The sequence below is a fragment of the Chiloscyllium plagiosum genome, unplaced genomic scaffold (assembly GCF_037043375.1).
Source record: "Chiloscyllium plagiosum isolate Xiang-an unplaced genomic scaffold, Cpla_swu_hap1 HiC_scaffold_51, whole genome shotgun sequence".
NCBI lineage: Eukaryota > Metazoa > Chordata > Chondrichthyes > Orectolobiformes > Hemiscylliidae > Chiloscyllium > Chiloscyllium plagiosum.
The window spans coordinates 39,679,461-39,687,028 of NW_028270189.1; the positions used below are offsets into that span (position 1 = coordinate 39,679,461).

At 43.6% G+C, this 7,568-nt stretch overlaps 1 non-coding gene across 1 annotated transcript; it reads right to left on the minus strand.

The window, feature by feature from the left end:
• Positions 1 to 4,727: 4,727 nt before the first annotated feature.
• Positions 4,728 to 4,819, minus strand: trnar-ucu (transfer RNA arginine (anticodon UCU)). Its single transcript is given in 2 exon segments — positions 4,728 to 4,763; positions 4,783 to 4,819. It is a non-coding gene; the product is annotated as a tRNA-Arg (tRNA).
• Between the last annotated feature and the right edge of the window lie 2,749 nt (positions 4,820 to 7,568).

The window sequence follows — 7,568 nt, forward strand, 5'->3', positions numbered from 1 at the left end:
ACAGATCTCTGGCACAGTGTTTGTCCCTGTGATCAGAAGGGTAGGGGAGAGGGGAGGAGAGCAATAGTTATTGGGCACTACATGTTGAGGGGGACAGATTACAGTTTCAGTGGGTACAGGGCAGGCTCATGATTGATGTGATACCTCCAAGTCACCAAGGTTTGTGATGTCTCGCAGCGTGTTTTCTGGATTCTTAAGGGGGGGGGGGTGGGGGAGCAGCCCGAGGTCATGTTTCACATATGCACGAACAACATATGTAATAAAAGTGATGTGGATGTATGGCAGAAATTCAGGGATCCAGGGTGACATCCTAGATCTAGATCAAACAGAGTTGATCTCTCTGATTGGTTACACATGCCACGTTATAGTGAGGGAAAGAACAGGGAGAGAGCAGATGAACACGTGGTTGTAAGGATAGTGCAGGTGATAGGGATTTGGATATCTGGATAGATGGGGCTCATTCTGGAGTCGGCTGGACCTCTACAAACAAGATGGTCTTCACCTGACCCGGAAGGGTACCAACATCCTGAGTGGATAATTTCTAAAGCTCCTCAGGAGGGTTGAAACGAATTCAGCAGCGGATTGCGAACCCGAATTTTAGCTGCAGTTTGCTGGACGTTTTGAGTGGTTCGGACATAAATAGGTTTTCGGGTTTGCGAGTGAATGCTGGCAAGGATGAAGGTGGTTTGAAGTCTGTCTACTTCACCGCTAGGAGCATCTGGGATAAAGCAGGTGTCATGGGTTTTTCACTGGGACTTCAATATTGTGGCCATTTCAGAGACATGAATGGAGCACTGAAATGAATGGTTGTTCCTGGCACCTCAGTTTCGATTTTTTCAGGAAGAACAGGGAAGTCGTTAAAAAGGGGGAGATGTGGCATTTTTTGTCAATGGTAGCAGAAAGGATATTTGGTGAGGACCCGACTCAATCTGCTGAACTAGAATGGGCTGAGATTAAAATCAGGCAAGTGGAGGTCACCACCAAAATGTTCTAGAGATATGGAGGAAAAGATTGCAAAGATGATTTTGGATAGGAACGGAAGTAACAAGGTAGTTGTAGTGGAGAAGTTTAACTTTCCAAATATTGATTGGAAATGTTATTGTTTGAGGAGCTCTGATTGGACAGTCTTTGTCCAATGTGTGCAGGAGGGTTTCGTGACGCAGCATGTAGATATGCCAAGAAGAATCAAAAATTTATTGGATTTGGTACTGCGTAACGAAGCAAGTCAACTGTTCGATTTGGAGATAATTGAGCGCTTTGGTGATAGTGACCACAATTTGGTAAGTTTATTTAGTGATGGATAGGAATATATATATATATATATATATCGCAGAACATGAGGTACCGCTGGGAGAAAGGCCAGTATGATGCGATCAGGCAAGGGTTAGGATGCACCAGATGGAAAAGTAAACGCAGGGGTTTTGCACACCTGAAATATGGAGCTTGTTCAGGGAGGCGCTCATGCATGTCCTTGCTAAGTGTGTGTGTGTCATGCAGGGAATATGAGGTTGAGACAGGGAGCCATTTTTCCTCAAAAAGTTGAATTTCTTGTCAAGATGGAGAAGGCGGTGCATGTAACATGTAATATGAAAGCTGAGTTAGGGCACTTGAAAGTTAAAAGCTAGCAAGGAAGGGCCAAAAGAGAGAGCTACTCAGAGCAACAGGGGACATTAAAGGTCTTTAGCTGGCAGGGTCATTTAAAACCCTAAAGCTTTCTCTTGTCATTTCAAGAAGAAAAGAATATCTAGGATATGATTAGGGCCTGTTAAGAACAGTAGGAGGACGTCGTCAACGGAGTCCGAGGATAGGAGAGGCGCTGAATGTATATTTTTCATCATATCTCAAATGAAAAAGACAATGCTGTCGAAGAGAATTTTGAGATGCAATATGTTAGAATAAACGAAATTGATATTCATAAAGACGAGTTGTTAGCAATTCTTGAAAGCCTGAAAATAGATTGTCCCCTGGGCTTGATGGGATGTATCATAGGATTCTCTGGGAATCGTGGGAGGAGATTGCAGAACTTTTGACTATCAACTTTAGTTCGTCAGTGTCTATGTGATTAGTGCGAGAAGACTCGAATTCAGCAAATATTGTCCCCTTCTTCACGAAGAGGAGTAGGGAGAACGCTGGAAATTATAGAACAGTGGAACGTATTTCCTTGAAGGTGAAGTTTTGGGAAAGGTTATGAGAGATATGTTTTATGATCACCTAAGCAGGAAGAAGTTGATTCGCTACAGTCAACACGATTTTGCGAATAGCAGGTTGTGCCTCACAAACTTTATTGAGCTCTTTGAAAAGGTCAACAAACAAGTGGATGAGAGTAAAGTGGTTAACATGGTGGATATAATTTTCACGAATGCACGGTCGGCTGTTGCATAAAATACAGAGACATGGGATTGAGGGTGATTTCGCGGTTTAGATCAGTAATTGGCTCGCTGAAAGAACACAGAGTGTGGTAGTTAATGGAAAATATTCATCCTGGAGTTCAGTTACTCATGGTGTACCACAAGGTTCCTTTTTGGGTCCACTGCTGTTTGTCACCTTTATAAATGACCTGGGTTCGAGCATGGGATGATGGATGAGTAAATTCGCAGAACACACGAAGTCGATGGAGTTGTCAACAGTGCCGAAGTCTGCTGCAGGTTACAGACGGACATGAATAATCTGCAGATCGGGGCTCAGAGGTGGCATATGGAGGTTATTGTGGAAAAGTGTGAGGTGATTTACTTTGGAATGAACAACAAGAATAAAAAGTTCTGGTCTAATTGTAATATTCTTGGAAGTTTAGATGAGCAGAGCGATCTCGGCGTCCATGTATATAAAACTCTGAAGGTTAACACACACGTTGATGGATTTGTTTGCAATGAGCACAGTGTGTTAGTTTTTATTGGGAGAGGGATTTAGTTTCAGGGCCAAACGATCCCTTTGCAGCTTTGGAAATTTGTCTGGTATGGCCAAACTTGTCGAGTTGCGTGCGGTTCTGATCGCCACATTATAGAACGGATGTGAAAGCATTGGAAAGGTTGTAGACGAGATTTCCTCGGATGTTGCCTTCTGTGAAGGGAAGGTCTTACGAGGAAAGGCTGAGGGACTTGTGGCTGTTTTTGATCGAGATTAGAATTTTGAGACGTGAATTAATACAGACATAAAAGATGATCAGAGGTTGCTTTAAGGTTGACAGTGAAGGCCTTTTTCTTCAAATGGTGATGGTTGGAACAATGGCACATCGATGTAATTTGAGAGTGATTGATGCCGAGGTCGATTCCTTTCTCAGAGAGTAGTAAGGGTGCAGATCGCCTTGCCTTCAACAGTCGTAGACTCACCAACATTCAGGGCAATTAAATGGTCATTGGATACATTTACGGCTTATAATGCCAAAATGCTGGTCAGATGGACTTCACATTGGTATCACAGGTCTGTGCAACGTTAGTGCCAAAAGCTCTTTATTGCAGTGTAATATTCCGTGTTTGAACTGTTCTTCAGCTTGAAGGTGCAATCATCTCTGTTTACTATCAGTAAAACAAACACCTGGCGAAAATCCAATGCGCAATTTTGGCAGTGCATGTACTGCCATTCTGTCATGCAACTACAGCAAGCTAACTCATTACACCGCTGGATCTGCCGTCTAATGATGACAAACGTCTCCTGATCTTACCACTGGGACTCAACCCAATTACTCATTTTTTTCTGTGGACCTGAAATGAAACATCGTGCAGAGCAGGTTATACTGATAATGAATCACCGATTATGAAGCATCAACTTCAGGAAAATGGCACAGAAAATGTGGTGAAAATCGATTTTATTGAATACTGCGCACGTTTTCCGTGGCTTCCGGCGTTGATCACAGGAAATGTTATGTCGCCACTGTACTGGGATTTCCCTTCTATCGGCGTCAATTCGTCAGAGAATTCGATTCACTGACATTTCACCAACTTCCTTTGGCATGTTCATATGACACATCCACTCACACTGCACACAACATCAACAATGTTCAGCATACTACATCCATGAGCATTTGGAATAGTTTTCATAAACAGTGAAGTTCGGATAATGTTATGCAAAGGCAAATTGAAATTCAGTTTAATTAGTAAAGTCGCAAGAATCCAGAGTAAGATTCAAAATGTCAGAAATTCACGTTTATTACCTTGGGCAGAATTCCAGCCCAGCAAAGGGGAAATCTGCCCCTGAATCCCCTGAATCCATGCAATTGCTTGCTCCATGTGTCCACTTGGAAACCTATGTGAAGGAACATTCAAACTGAAGGAGAACGTGTGAGAATCCTCTGCTGTCTGATCTAAAGCTGAAACAAGAGCTGTCTATTCGAGCTGGGAGGGAAGCGAGGTGGAGGTGAGACCAAAATATTACTTGGCGTTTATTTCATATTGTCCTCATTGTGATTGTTTAAAAACCCGGGCCAGAAATGTCACAGACACAAAGGAGCAGAAGGAGGCCATTCTTAACACCGATCCTGCCCCGCCACGGCATTCGACATCATCATGACTGACACAACAATGTTAAGTCTTTTTCCAGCCCATCCACGTCATCGTGTTGCCTAGTGGCTAGCAGATATTTATCGATCTCTATCATAAATAGACATCGAAAATGTAAATCTGTGAGAGGAAAATGTTCCGTTTTGAGACAGTGGGTTTCTGCACGAATATTGTTGGGTTTTCAGATGACAGCCGTGTGTGGTCTGACCACTTTGCAATACATAAATTAAAACTCGGGTCTGACGGGATTCGAACCCACAACCTTTGAATAGCAACTTGTACAGAAAGGTAGAAGTCCAACGCGCTTTCCATTGCGCCACAGAGCCGCGCACAGAGGGAGCTTTAAGCGCACAAGTTTGCCTTTGACGCATTGCGTTCAGGACACCCATCTCGCGCCTGTCTGTCCTCGTCACACTTTCCAGTGTCTGGTCCTTTGCCACGTGTGCTCTGGCTCATCACGTGTTCGGTGACAGACTGCTGAAACGTTCTCATGATACTTAGCTTTACCACATGTTCAGATAATAATTTCCAGATAATCAATACTCTATAGGTGAAAGTATTCTTCCTAAATCTAATCCTTGTCTCCTGTCTTTCATTTATGTCACTCTGTTACTTCCCAATACAGGCTTATCCCTGTCACACATATCTACCCTCTTCATAAAAATGAGCACGTTAATCGGTTTCTCATTCAGCCTTCTCTGCGGTTAGATAAACATCCCCAGCCGAGCTCGTGTACCTTCACAATGGGAGAGGTCCTGCCCTTGCCTTTCTTTTCATCTCCAGTGAAATTCTCCTCCTGCAATCAGACGCTTCCAGCAGTCTGGCGATTACAACGGAAAAGCAAAGTTCTCAGAAGGAAAGCCAAAAGGCCTGAACAAAATCAGCAGCTCTTGTCCATCTCTGATGAGAAAGGAAAGTTAACGTTTCGAGTCCACTGATCCGTCTTCGGAACTGATGGGAAGGGCGGGTGGACGAAGAATGTGGAAGAGGGCGGACGGTTTCTAAAATGATTGATCTCGATGTTGGTCCTCATGTTTGCATGGTCTGTTGGTAGAAAATTAGTTGCCGGTCTTCCAGCTTGTGTTGTGTCTTGAAGAGCACAGCAGCAGACCAGAAACTGAAATGATTGCCTGGGAACACAGTGTCTCGATTAGAGTGGGGCTGGAAAAGCACAGCAGTTCAGGCAGCATCCGAGGGCAGTAAAATCGACGATTCGGGCAACAGCCCTTCATCAGGAATACAGGCAGAGACCCAGAAGGGTGGGAACACATTGTAATGTTGAAGTACAGGAGACTGGAAGATCGGGATAGTTTTTGTTGAATCTGGACAGAACGTAAGTGATCTCAGCTTTGTCACCGACATTATTTTCCTCTCTCTATTGGAGAAAGTTCACATTCTGAGCAGGAAATACAGTTGCCTCGATTAAATGAAGTTCAGACAAATCTCTGGAAGATGTGACGAGAAGCTTCCACAGTAAAGAGAGATATCGGAAACCAACAGGAAATGTAACTTACAACATATAACGTTACAATGCAGTACAGACACTTCGGCCCTGGCTGTTGCCGCGACCTGTAAAATAATGTGATGTTCATTGTAATGGAAAATCAACATTTATTTTGAAACCAATAAAAGCACAGGGAAACAAATAAGTCAGTACCTAACTTTGAAGAGGCAAGTGTTGCAGACAGACTGAAAAAAAATGTAAAGTTAAGCCGAAATAATAGGAGACTTACAAGGCCAGTAAACTACCATATCAACAGTCAAGGAATGAGAAAAAAAACTCCGTATCTGGAAAGCAACTCGAATGTTTCAGGTCCCTGAACTTGAGGTGTTGATAAGAAGAAGCGAATTCTAGCATCAAGGGAAAATGTATTATTTGTGGAAGGTGAGCTAGTTTCCTTTTTGGTAGATACAGGAGCAACATACTCTGTCCTTAAATCAACACAGTTGAGAAAGTCGATGCAGTGGATGCATCAGGAGTCGTGATACGAGAGAGCTTAACCGCACCACTATTGTGCAGAACCAGTAATGGTGAAGCATTCCAATTCTCATTCCTATTGTCGGAAATCTGTCCTTTAAATCAGATGGCTCGCGGTCACATTGTGAGATTGGGGTCGGGTTGTGCAGTACCCTGACAGGCTTGCAGGTAATACGAAAAGAAGATTTACCAGTGCAAGCTGTAAATTACGACTCACGACCAAGATGCATGTCTATGAGTGGCGATTAAGCCAGAGAACCAAACGTTCAGTAAGCGATTCACTCGCCCAGCAATCAAGTAACCATGTTAATTCCATTAACACAGATTTCCTTGCTGGGGTTATGCAGCACTGCACAGCACACATACACCGTGATGGCCCTTACAAATCATATGAGAAGGATTGTTTGAGGAGATTGCTTTAACCAGATCAGTAATTATTGTGCGAATTTTATTAAAATAATCACAGATATGCAATCAGTGTAAACTTATCCAAAGTATCTGTGACGGCAAGTAGACCCTATCCTTTTGATGTGGAAGGCACCTTTCCTCACGTACCATTGGCGAAGGCATCCAGCGAGAGGTGGCAGGATTTGAGACGATGGGTACAGCAGGCACAAAAAAACAAAAGATTGTGTCTTCAGCGACGATGTTCGTATCTGATTCAATGCTGATATAAGGACAGATATGAAGAAGCTAAATTGGCTAACTCAGGCAGATAGAGCAGTCCAGGTAAACCCCGCCAAGAGGGTAGCCTGGCGATTAGCTATCGTAGATGTCTCGGACCCAAGATTAAGAAGGGTCCCTACTGAGTGCAGGGCAAAAGGCAAACGTGATGTGGGGTTCATACGAAGCTGTGAACCCCATAAGAATAGTTCCGAAATCTGAGTATCGTCCTTGCAGAACACAAGACTCGTTAAAACCCGAGGCTCTCAAAGGATACTACTTTGCATCCCTTCTGAAGGCTTGAGTGATAATTCCCTGTGGATAATCACCGGTGAGGGCCCCCATTGTTCCGGTCAAAAAGGCAAACATTCCAGGTGAATCAGGGAAACGGAGCTTTATTCAAGACCTGCAGGTAGTCAACTATGCTGTTGTTC